This window comes from Solea solea, chromosome 11, assembly GCF_958295425.1.
Source record: "Solea solea chromosome 11, fSolSol10.1, whole genome shotgun sequence".
NCBI lineage: Eukaryota > Metazoa > Chordata > Actinopteri > Pleuronectiformes > Soleidae > Solea > Solea solea.
This window is the reverse complement of record NC_081144.1, coordinates 10,990,968-11,004,660: the sequence shown is the minus strand read 5'-3', so window position 1 is coordinate 11,004,660 and position 13,693 is coordinate 10,990,968. Positions and strand designations below refer to the sequence as shown.

The following is a 13,693-nucleotide window of genomic DNA, read 5'->3' as shown; positions in this document are numbered from 1 at the left end:
AAACTCCTCTGTTGTTGCCAGAAATACTCATTGCATGATTTGTATATTTTCTTTCATTTTAATTAATCGTAATACATCAATTTCGGATAACTGAATTACTTTTTATTCTTAAAAGTAACTGATTTAATGCTTTTAACAGTGAGATGATGATCTGCCACAGAGTGGTGATCAGGATACATTTTCATGATTGATCATACAGTTAAATTTGTCATGTGTCGCCGTCCTCTAGAGCAACACGTTACATGTACTGTACGCATTTTATTGTCTTTTTAAAACTGTTCCAAACACCTTAAATACATTAGTTTTGAGAATGTGACAAAGCTGTATTTAGAATTTGAATCAGGGAAAAGATTTTCATTTGGCTTCAAATCCAAGCTTTGTTCAAACCAAAGGATTTATTTCATGGTGACAATAATGTGCTTGGATGTCCTAAGAATTCACTGTACTCGCCTCCCTTACTCCTTTAAGATTAGATGGACGCCATTTTGTGTCTTTTTTGCCGTGTATCTTGGGAGGACAGATTAAGCAGTTATGTTTGCTCTTTTTTATTAACAAGAGGGAGAGTTGGTCTAGAAAAATCCAACATGAAGAACTGTAGTTCTCCTCTGTTTCATGATATTGGTCCATGGTTTGGACAAAACTACATATTTAGCTGACCTTTTATCAATCAAGTGAGACAATGATTCATAAATATAGTTGAAAAAGTTTGAAAAAATAAAAAAGATCAGTTTTTCTTCTGGAGGAAAAAAAACGTACTTAAGTTCTAATCAGAGATGGAGCGGAAAATCAGTACCTTCTTCTTCTTCTTCTGCTTCTCATTTTTCTGTGGATGAACACTGTCCTGGCTCCACTAGGTGTTAGAGGAGTGTGAGTGTGGGTGGAGAAGAGGGGGAGGGTTTGTATATTCCATATTGTTCCCACAACACACCACCAACTCTCGCTGTACCAGCTTGACTATCAGTACCACACACTCACTGTCACTCATATTCCTTGCATGTGAGTGAGTGAGTGAGTGAGTGAGTGTGTGTGTGTGCGTGTGTGTGTGTGTTTCGGGCAGATACAGTATATTGACATTCCAGTGCAAATTGGCACTTCAGTGGCTCCCCACCCCTCCCTCTCTCCTCAGCTAATTAACTTGACGCTCTAAGGCCTCGCTTAATTGGAATGAGCTCAACCCTCTGTTCCCCCAACCGTTATCTACACACACACACACACACACACACACACACACACACACACACACACACACACACACTGAGAAACACACATACAGCTCAATGCTTCCCTTCCTACATCCCTCACTTGCATATTTTCCTCGCTCTTGCACACACACACCTTCACACCCTCAGACAGACAGACAGACAGACAGACAGACAGACAGACACCCACAACAACCTCTGTGACTCCTGTTATTCTCCGACAGATGTACAAGTGTGTTTGGTGACTCGATGTCAAAGTCGCTGGAATGAGCTCCTCCTGACATTCTGACAGGATTCTCATTATAGCTTTCATGTAAGAAGCCAGCAAAGTACAAAACCAGTATTTTCTTTTATTCTTTGCATGTTTTTGCTTAAAATCAATCCTTTAGATGAGTTTTTAAAAGTATCTAGCATAAGATGAATGTGTTTCACGGTGTGTAAATGTATATAAATGTGCAAAAAATCATATGTTCAGGCTTTATATTGCCTACAAATGAATGACTTTTACTCCTGTTGTTAGTATTTCTTTTAATATTATCATGATTTATCTCATTCAAAACAAATCTTGCTTATTTTGTTGTATTTAATAACTTCTGGCTGTTTGTAGATTTAAAAAAAAAATTCTATGACGACATAATGTGATGACGACATCACAATGAACCGTTTCACCATTTTCGGATACTTTGAGACAGTTTATCCATTCAACAGGAAAATAGTTAACCTATTAATTCACATTTAACATAACTAAAAAATTGTAAATAAATAAAAAAAATGTATCCATTTACTTTGTCACTTAAACAAATATTAAATTATATGCTATGTGTGTTTTAGTCAAAAAAAGAAATTTGATATTACATCTAATATTTTTTATCATTTCTTTTTTGTATTCTATTGAAATAGACATAACCAGATCTTACCAACATCTTTTCACATGCAGCAGTTTTCAAAAAATGTTCAGTGTTTGAGGCTGAGAAGCAATCGAGTGCAGGTTGTTAAGCCAGTCATTATATGACATTTGTGTCCCCAAGGAGACATAACGTATGTGATCTGGGGAGATCACATTTTAAACATCTAGATGTTCCAGAACATTCTTCCATAAGGGGATACACCATGGGGCCATCCCATAATACATGTACAGTATATATATGTACCATGTCGTCATAGGGAGACAGTATTTTCTAAACTAAATGATAAAAAGATTGGTAACTTCTCAGCATTCATACTATGTATCAATAATAATATACAGTCATCTGTGATAATAAAATATCGGCTAATAGTTCTGACTGTTTACCATTGGAGCTTAGTAGAGAATAGAGTAGAGAGAAGCCAACACTGGTGCAGTCAATTTATTCACAATTTAAATTTACAGTTTGTAAAATAATTTTTATATAATGGGAAACAGGCCTCAGTGTAATTCCTTGTAGATCTGTCTTTTGGTTCACGCAGGAGTGGTTTCTCAAAGAACCTGGCAACCTTGAGTCTTTGGAGAGGACAGGAGATACTTTCCAATGTTTTTTATTTGTATTGTAAGGCCCGATTTAACCCTTTAACACCTAAGCCTAAGTCTGGACTTTTTTTTTTGCTTATTTTAATTATAAAAGGGCCTGAAAATATCATGTGACTAAGTGTTTTAGCCCATTTTTTCCCAGAATATCTTTCAATATCTGGCAGTTAGTTACAATTTACTGCATGTTAAAATAGTGTAAAGTGAAGAAAAACAAAAAAACCCACACATGTTTAAATGAGTGAAATTACCGTAATAACTTCTCAGCTTTCAGAAACCTTTGGAATTTTTACAATAGCACAAACCGCTGTGTAATTACGGTAATGCAAAGTGCACTTGCGTGAGCGTTAAAGGGTTAAACTCTTGTTGCATATTTTACATATAGCCCCATTAGATGAGTCTTGTACCTGCTAAATTCTTTCACTTCTGTCTCTGTTCCTAACTGACACCATTCATGTGTGTGTATGCTTGTGTCTGTGTGTGTCTGTGTGTGTGTGTGTGTGTGTGTGTGTGTGTAGTGCTGCAAAGATTATAGTGCTCAGCCCAAAGGAGCAAATGTACAGACAAGAATAGAGGAGCAATGAGTCATTCACTCACCTATAGAAATAACATAGCACATGAGGGAGCACTAGGTTCATACAGTGTGTTGTGTTGTGTTGTGTTGGAGAAGCAGACAGAGTACAAGATTGTTGAACATTATTCAGTTGAAAAAAAAAAAGATTGTTGGTGTCTTTTGTCTGGGTTGTTTTCATGAGCGAGCGGGAATGAGGGAGGATATCAGAATAGACAAGAGACAGCAACGCCATCTGTACTCTTACCCAAGAGAGACAAAACAGAAGAAGAAGAAGAAGAAGCAGCAAAAGAGAGGAGGATGTGCTGCATATGTGTGAATCCTACACCGGCCCCATTAGCACTCATCCCAAGCCTCCGTTCATCTGCCCATCCCTTTATCTTTCCCACCATCCGCCCCCTGTCCCAATTCAATAAGAAGAGGAAATTACCCAGGATGCTTCCTGGCAGGGGTGGGGTGGGGTGGGGTGTTTGAGGGGTGGTGGTGGTGGTGGTGCTGTGGACAATGTGGAATTGGGTGAGGAGTGAGAGCACGGGAGACCAGAGGGGGAGGAGGAGGATGGAGAGATGGCAGGGCGGTGGCTGAGGGAAGGAGGATGGGAAGTGGGTGGATGTGCTCGTCCAGAATGAAAACAAAAATGAATGAGAATTTGTAGGTGCCAGTGTGAGGAAGGCGGGCGGGGGTGGGGGGGGGTGATGTGATGGGATTGGGGGTCGGTTGGGGAAGAGAATCTGAGAAGAAATTAAAAACGGAGAATGAGGCAGTTCATTATCGTTTATGGTTCTCCCCCTCTCCCCCTCTCCCCCTCTCTGCCCATTATTTCAGCTACCTCCAGAGGAAAGACATTTCATTATTTTTGGGAGGAAGGGTGTGTGTGTGTGTGTGTGTGTGTAGAGGGGAGATAGGTTGGGGGTTGGTCTATTATAATTACTAAAAGACTGTTGAGAAAAAAAAAATCATACATTTGCTGATAATAAAAAGCTGGGGGAGCCTTGGTGACCAAGGCCCATTGTCCTGCATTTATAGCCTGAAAAACAAAGAAAACTGAACCCATTTTTTCCTCTTCACTGTGAATAAAACATTCACCTGGTTCTAAAGCTCATCTGCAGGCTGTAATAATCCAGGGAAACGTGCGGCTCTGTCAGTCTCAGTCACCATGTGATGCACTTTGCAAAGCGGCCTAGACTTTACAAACCCATGAGAGATCTGGGAGACGGTTCAGATTTCAGTGCACATGTCAGGATCAGAGGCACGTTCTTTAGAAATCCAGTGGAAATGAACAAATTGTCATTGGTTTGACGGGCGATGTAGTAAGTGTGGTGTACTGTGGTGAAAACGTCACACTCACACACTTGGCAGCTGAATCCTGTACCTTTTGAGCTCGAGGACAGGAAAACGTGAAATGGATCAAACTAATCTATTTTGACAGTAAAAAAAAACGCAAAACAGAATAAGGTTTTCCACTAGCAACCCTTTTGGCAGTTAAACACAATTACATAATTTCTTTCTGTTTGTTATCCTGCTGGCGTAGCATGTCGGGGACATAATGACGAGTATGTCCTTCCCTCCATCCTTCTGTGTGCAATCATTTTGAAAACCATTTGGATTTTAAGCATTAAACCTGTTTTCAGGTGCTTCCTTTTCATAGCCTGCTAACATCAGACAATATGGAATATTGCAATTGGTAAATGGATTTCAATTACCTTCATAGCCCGGTCACAGAAACTGGAAAATTGGATTAGTCACTTCATTCTGGTAATCTGAACAGAGCCGACGACACCATACATTATTCCGTTTACATGGTGTAGCTATGAAGGGATTAACTTGGTATCTCTGTGTCTGAACTGCATTATCAGTCAATACTTGACACCGGACCTTTCCACACATGACGAGAATCTCGCGTGTGTTTGTAATTTATATTGTTTGTTCATCGGAATTGATAAGCAGAAATTCTGTTGAATTCTTTATTTTATATGCTCATTTTCCAATTCTTTTTTTCCAACGTTAAACTGCAAAATATGCAGTGAACAGATTGTTTTGGGTTGACCAGTACTTCCAGTAAGTGCTTAAAAACAAAACAAAATAAATATATCCATCCATCCAGAGTCGCTGTAACTTTCATAATGCTTTTTTAGAAGGATTACAACTTTTGCCGGGTGACTCTGAACTCTGGACACCAACAGTGACTGCACAGGGTAGTTGCATTTAAATGAAACAGCAAACACAGATGGCGCCGAGGGTTCAGCTGACAGAAACAGCACAAATAAAGAGCTGGTCGGTCGGTGTATTCCTCCCGACCTGAAGTCCTCACTGTGGGTTTTCAGCAGGGGTGTGACCTTTTTCACACATCCTATCCTCTCACCATCTGCCCAGATGCTCTCTAGTGTGTTTACTGTCCAGTAATGCCGGAATGCCATGGAAACTGAGCTGAAAGGGGAAAAAAAGAAAAACATATGCGGTCGATAAGAGCAGCTAAAAAAAAAGCGAGAGAACGACACGGCAACATCTCCCTCCGTGCACTCTCTGATCGCTTGAGCTGAAAGTTACATAAATGTAATGATAGAGGACGAGAAAGAGGGGAGAAAACACTTAAGACGTATTATTTAGAGAAGGTCAGCAGCAGATAAACCTGGTACTAACTTTACACAGAAAGTTGCACTTTGATTCTGCGTTTAATCTCCACTTAAGCCCAGGAGATCAACACACTCTGGCACTGCAATTCCCCTAAGCTGTGCATGGGCATGCATGGCTAATTACCACGCACTTTCACACTCTGCCTATAGGTGGCAGGTTTGCCATGTAAATGCATGAGAGAGGGAACATGTTAGTTTTGTTTTCTGACCCTCAGTCACAGTATTTGTCTGTTCTTCTCTCATCTTAAATGAATGAATATTTGAATACAGGACAAAAACAAATTGTCTCCATGGCTGTGATCAGAAACAGTGTTTCAGCAGGAATTGTTCAGTGTCACTGCAGCCACTGACTTTGCCAGTAATCTTTACCTTCAGGATTTTGTTGGTGGTGTATTTGAACTCTGCACTTTATCTGTTTACAATCTGTAAACAACTGAAGCTGAAAACAATATGAGATTTATTTATTACAGGTGTTAGGTGTTAGACTGCGCTACATTTGATATATTGATTTATTCCGGCTCAATTCCAAAAGACAAAAGAAACAAACAAAAAGAACATCTAAATTTTCGTGGTAAACTAAAAAAATCATGTCTAGGCTAAAGCTAAAGTTTGATTTACTCCGACACATACAGAATAGAATAGAATTTTAAATAGTTCAAATACAAATAATGCAACAGATGTGCTGTACACAGAGTTGGGCTTTTCCATTGATCAAACACATTACAACTACACTACAACACAGAACTACATGCTAACATTACACACTATAAGCCAAACTGCATTACACACAATAACAATTGTCAAATGGTAAATATAACACATAATCAGTGCAATAAAGTTTTTTAAATGATATTATTGAGGCATGAACATGTTCTGATGGATGGAGATGTGTTTGAAATTGACATTTCAACCTGGGAGAGCTGCTGTAAACAGGATGGATAGATAGATAGATAGATGGATATTGTTATACTACAGTAGATTACAGCAGGGCACCCCCCCACACCCTGACGTAAGCAGTCCTGGCCCCGCCCCCTCGGGTTGCCACAGGGAGTCTTGAGGATCCTACTGTGAGCTCTCACTCCTTTCCTTCCCCATGTACAGCGGGGCTATACTGTCCATTTTACAATAAACGCTCAGGGGGGGAGAAAGAAAGAAAGTGCAGGCGAATGAACAAACACTTCCAACCAAAACAACGCAAACAAGAAGCAGACAGGAGAGCGGGAGGCGGTTCGACATTCATGCTTGAAATCTCACTCAAGTGAAGGTAAGAGGGCGTTTTTGTGCATGTGCGTGTGTTTTTATTCACAATGAATCGCAGGGTTCTTCTTCTTCTTCCTCCTCCTCCTCCTCCTCCTGCAGTTTGTATTTGGTGCACACCGGTGACAGGCTGCAGAGCTCTCTCCTCTCCTCTCCTCTCCTCGGCGGGCGCGTCTGTTGGCACGCGCACTGCCCGGTTATCGAACTCAAACGTTAATGGGAGAAAAACAATGACAGCGCTGCTGCGGCAGCGTCGCACACTTTGCTTTTGCACCAGTTGTTTAGGAAGTTGTTGTTGTTTTGTGTTGTTGTTGTTGTTGTTGTTGTTGTCGTCGTCGTCATTCAGGCTGCTGCAGCTCATTAAAACATGGCTCGTGCTCGAGTGTGAGCCGCGTGTCGCTGCACTGTGTCCTCCTCCTTTCTCCACTGTGTCATGATGACAATCGTTATTATTCATGACCGCTTTTCTGGAGGAGTGCAGAGTGCAGTGGGCCACTGTGTTACTAACAGACGCACATTGTTCTGCGCGCGCGTGATGGATGGCTTTGTGTGTGTGTGTGTGTGTGTGTGTTTAGTGGGTGGGTGATGCGGAATGACCAAGGACCTACGCACAGCGAGTAACAATCGGTGGCGCGTGCCAAGCATCAGAACAGTGACCCAACATGTGAATGGACCATTATGACGTGTTCTATCTATCTATCTATCTATCTATCTATCTATCTATCTATCTATCTATCTTTAATTGTTTTGGGTTTTTATAATTATTTTCTATTCTGGACTGAAGCTATAACCTAGTGTGGTGACTGGGTTTGAGGTGTACATGGTCTTTAAAAGAAATACATTCATCATTTAATCAAAATCAATCAGTATAAAGAAGGTTAACTGCAACTATATGTGTCGGAGTAAATCCAACTTTAGCTTTAGCCTATGTATTGTTTTGACTTTACCACTGATAATTGAGATGTTACTCGTTTTGTCTTTTGAAAATTAACCGGAATAAATCAATCGCTCAAATGTAACACCTGTTATAAATAAGTCCCACCCTCATGATGGATATTGTTTTATATTCATATCTAGTGGTGATTTAGCAATGTGCTTTTTTTCCATCCACGTTTTTATTTATTATTGTGATTTACTTTTCCTCCTTCTGTCACAACCGAACAAGGACTTGAACCCAATAGCACGACTCAGAGACAACTTCCAAAAATATTCCAATTTATTGGACAAAGTAACAAATAAAAATCACTCTCAAAAGGAGGAAAAGTATCAACAGAAAATCACTCTATCGAGGAATCACTAGATAAGCAAAAGGCAAAAGTAACAAATTATAATCACTCACTGGGAGGAGACAAAAGGTCTGGGCAAGGTGCCAAATCAAAATCACTCTTCACGAGGAAAAAACTCTGATGGCTCAAAAAGGGACAAAACAAAGTAGCAACTAAGAAAAGCAAAAACCTTACAAACAATTGACGTGGCATGGATTGGCGTGGGTTCTCTGGCATGACAGACAAGACGAACTGACACAGGGTAAAGGGAAGCACAGGCTATATGTGAACTCAATGTAATGGGGAACAGGTGGAAACAATCAGGGCGGGGAAGATAATCAGACTGGGGGAAAACTACAGGGGAAGGGCAAGTTAGCTAAAACAAGAGGAAAGAGAGATGTCAAAATAAAACAGGAAGTCACAAGACAAAAAATAGAAGGCAAAACTAAACATAACTTAACACAACTTTCTAGATATGACACCTTCAACCAGAATGTAATGTAAACAAATGTACAAATACATTTGTTTAGACAATAACCCACGTGTAATGCATCCAAAATCCATGCATCTTATATTAATTTTACATAGCTTATAGACGTTTCATCGTACTTCCTGTTCATGTGCAGCACTTCCAGTATTCATTTCCTCCATGTACACGTTTCTGTTAATGGAGCGAGTTTTGCTTTCGATAACAAATGGAAATGGCCACGTTTGTGTAATATGACCCAGTGGGAGGACGACATGAAGGAAGTAGTCTCATATATGAGGATATTTATGATGTATATATATGATAATACAAAAAAATGGTTTTAATTACTAAACTATTGCCAACTGTTACTTGGGACACAAACTCAGACACAACAACACTTAATCATAATTAGTGGTGGTTTTACCTGCGGCTGCTTGGAAGTTTTATCTGTGTTTTTATCTGTGCCATACGGTGGCTTCTTCATATTTATGGCTTTTAGAAACAGTCTGTGTCTTTATTCCGTGGAGGAGGAAGTCCCGTGTTAGCTGATGAGCAAAACATTTCTATTCCATTTAAGCCTTTTCGCTTAAACCTTAAACACCTGCCTGTTTTCTTGAAGCAATATTATCTTTCATAGTTGTTGTCCTGTCGGCTGCACTACTACCACGACTGACCTGAGATGCCAAACCAGAAGTCTCTCACACAAATAATGGCCGACGTCTTGTTACATGTGTCTGCCAAAGGCCTTTGAGACACGTCACAAATGTGAGCTGTGAAATTAACATCCCCCTTTCAAAATCCTGGATCGCAGAGAAGTTAGTTAGCTTTAAGGTAAATTAATAACTGCTACTTTTAGCTGTTCCTGTTAATCAAGCCAGTAGAAATATCTCAATTCTGGAGGAGAAACACATTTTTAGCTGCGGTTGGAGTCCGTTTAATGAACAATAAAGAAAAGTGGAAACAGAATGACCGAAGGTGGAGGGTTCACTTCCTTTGTAATTGTGTAGTTGCCAATAATAGTGTGAGTCTGTGGCACCATAATGTCCAATTGGACCATTGGACCGTGTGACGTAGGGATGACGTGGTTTGCGTTTGACATGTTTGACATATTAGAAGTGATGCTGCCATCATCATCATCATCAGCCATCACACAGAGTTTGCCTCATCTGTGCCATCAGTTTATTTTTAGTCATCAGGTAACATTTGAATTGTTGCCAGTCGGACACTTTTTGTGCTTCTTGACCAATACGTCATATCCTCTGCCTCGTCCATCAACCCTCCTCTCATTGTGTCTTAAATAGTCAATAGTTGAATAATGAAAATAAACTTGTGATGATTTTATATATTAAATCCATAATTTTTTTTAGTACAGTAACAGCAGTGGAGAAGACTCGATTAATTGTTTTCGTCATGGTTCCTCACTGATTATTAAAAAAAACAAAAACAGTTCATTGAGGAAACAATTTGCTAATAAAAATGTGTTATAAATTTTTGCCGTCCCACAAAACACTAGCAGGATTTTGCCGCCGCCTTTTTGGCATCTAAAGTGTTAACGTCCTCACAGATTCTCTGTCGTGCTCCTCCCCACCCTCAGCCTTCTGCCAGTTCTGCCCGTAGAGCGAGCGGAGCCTCTTCCGTGATAAATCCTAATGAGAGGGCCTGCTTAGCTCCTCTCCACTCCAAAATAACTCCAGTTTTCTCCCCTGACCTCGCCATGTGCTCACCAGGAGGGCGAGGGGAGGAAGGACAGTCAGTCTGCTAATCCCTTTTCCCTCTTCATCCCCTTCCTCTTTCCCTCTGCATGGGCTGCATCCCTCTGTCTCTGCAGCCTCAAGTTACAGTCACACTCATGTATTTTAGTTTAAATATAAATACTTACATTTTTCCATGGAATCAACGTTAATATTTTTCGTGTCAGTTCCATTTCTGGCTGAACTACAACCGTACAAACGTCCTTGAGTGAGTGAGGCACACCATTTGTCTTGTGATTGGGAACATCAGTTACCAGGACATCACATATGATGTGCAGCTCATATGAGTTTTAAAAGGTCCTTCTCTGTATTTCTTACAGCTTCTTCTTAGATCTATAGCTGTTGTAGTACAAAGCACCTACAACTCTGCTGGTTTTTGATACGAAGCACTCATTCTGCCTTTAACAATCACCCGTCAAAGTCTCTTGTCTGTAGCTTTTGCGAGGAGCTTTGACAGCGGCAGCAAATTATTTTGACGTGCTCAGTTTTCATTTTAAACACGTGATTTTCCTGTGAGAGAACTAAAGTAAAGCCAAAGTAAATGAAAATTGAAGTAAAGGCAGCCATGACGCTCATGATTGAAATCGCTGTACTTGTACCAACATTATCACAATGTTAGTGGCACGTTCATGAGTAATGTAATGTTGATGCTTAGCTTTTATTAAGTGACTTTGGTCTGACAGCACAAGGAGAGGGTTGATTGATCATCGCTCTGAACGTGTACGGTTATTTCCTCTTCTTTACACAAAGAAGTGTGAGTACAGTGTGTAATATTTCTGAACTGTGGTTGCTGCTTCCAGGATTGTGCAGTTGGAGCTGTTCACGGAAGAGTCAGAACGAGGATTTGAAAACTTACACGAGTGCAGTGTTAATGCTAATGTCTTTTAAACTCTCTTTACTTCAGAGGTGTCAAACTCACAATCGATTACGTGTGGCCCGCCACTTAATATCATGTGAAATCATGGCCCACAACCTTCTTGTTTAGTATTTTATTGTTTATTTTTAAAGGTAACTAAATGTAGGTAATTGTCTGTCCTTGCCATTTTAAGTATTATACATGATTCCATATCAAAAGCACATACCTTTTCTTTGGAATTCTGTGGAATCTCGTCACAAATGTCTTTATTGCGATATCGTAATAGAATATCATATGATAATCATCCACTACTGAACCGCTTTAACCGGACTCGACGCGTCATTTGAGTTTGACACCCCTGCTTTACTCCATCTCTTCTAACCTCCTTCCCCTGAACCAAACAAGTGCCTATACATGAGTTGTTGTCTTGTCGGGGTCCACAACATCCATCTTTATGTTCCTATAGCAACCACATGCTGGAACATGCACTGTGTTTTGCTCTGACACACGATTTCCACTGTCAGAAGGTAATGGCCACACGTGTCTCTAAAATGACATGTGAAAAGAAATAAATAATCTGAAGATGCTATATATTGTTGATTATTGATGTCTATATATTAGTCTGCTGTGTCCTCGGGCTGCACACAGGTGTGTACCTGTATGTAAGCTCTTATCTATATGACAGTGATTCTGTCACACCTTAATTTGAGATATCAGATGCATTAAACATAGAGCTCCTTCTTTGTCCCTCAACAAATGACACGTTGGTGTTTCGTCTGCACAGCACATATCATTACTGCCACTGATAAACCAGTTATTATTAGCCTGTGATTGATCTTGCACTGATATACCGACATTCACTCGCTTGCAGCTTGCGTGAAGTAGAATTGTGGAACCCGTGTCCTGTGAAAGTGTCAATCAGTGTCTGTCTGCCTCTGCCTGGCAGGAGGTTCACTTTGTGCTCAGTACTTGATGAGCTCAGCCTGTTGTGTGCAAACTCGGTGTGTAATCAGCGTTGTCTGAGGCAGAGTGTAGATCTCTGGCCTCCACAGTGGAACCATAAAACAAGGAGAGGTTCGGCTTAAACATTTGTGAATGTAAACACATTCATGCACCACACAGAGCCTTGTCACATGCAGTACATTCCAGTACTCGTGTCACAGGTTATTTTCATTGTTAATACATTTGTTGATTAATCAAACTGTCAAACCTTGAACTGACAAGAGCATAGATATTCAGTTTATGGTCATAGACGAGCAAAGACGCAATAGAAGCACAGTGGATACACAAAACGGTTTTTAACAAGAAACTGTTTTTAACAAGAAACTGTTTTTAACCCTTCGTGCTCACACGGCACGGCTTATATGGACATCCTGGGGTGTGTGTTTATGGGCCACGTTTTCAGGCTTTGCAAAATGTGTTTTTTTTCGTCTTATATGTTGATAAGTTATGAAATAAGTTATAAAATATTGTATATTTTATAAAAAAAAAAACAGAAATAAAACCTTTTTTCATTTTATTTTTGTTCATAAAAATGAGCCAAGCGTACTTTGAAATGTGACATATTTCACAAATTCAATCAAACTATTCTATTTTTAAACTATTTATAATTAATCAGATTGCCTATATTGTGTGTATATATATATATATATATATATATATATATATATATATATATATATAAATATATGTATGTATATGTATATATATATATAGTACTGAAAAAACGGATATAAGACACTCTGCATTGCACATTCTTATAGCCTCTGTATATACGTTGTCCATTCATTTAGTACTTGATTAATAATGGAGTAATCATGCAGCTCCACTGCTGCTTGCTGAAGAGTATACTTCTCACTCTTTCTTATCATTTGAATAAAATTCCTCCCACGTCTGTGACACATGTAAGTCACCTGCAGAGGCTGTTTAATGTAATGTGTGTTGTAATTGTACTATTTTGAGCACCTGGCACTTAGGGCTGCTCAATTATGGGAAAAAATAATAATCACAATTATTTCAAAAGATGAGAAGAAACAAATGAAATGTATTGCACGTAAAAAGTGGCAACATTTCAATGAACCTTTTGAATTGACCTTAAAGTTATTGTGTATTGTGTTCTATTTTTGCCAACGGGACAGGAAATCAGACATGGTTACATTAAAAGCGTTATTTTCAGAATAAAAGCCCC

General features: G+C 39.6%; 1 protein-coding gene across 2 annotated transcripts in view; it reads left to right on the top strand.

Annotated features, from left to right (window-relative positions):
* The window catches only part of LOC131468009 (nucleolar protein 4-like), a 100,402-nt gene that overhangs the window by 29,487 nt on the left and 57,222 nt on the right, over window positions 1–13,693 (top strand). Inside the window, exon 1 of one of the 2 annotated variants that reach the window (XM_058641830.1) lies at window positions 6,994–7,171. The exons of the other annotated variant lie outside the window; for it this stretch is intronic. The gene's annotated coding sequence lies outside the window, so the exon portion shown is untranslated. Of the gene's footprint in view, window positions 1–6,993; window positions 7,172–13,693 lie in introns of those variants that run through there. 2 annotated transcript variants of the gene reach the window in all.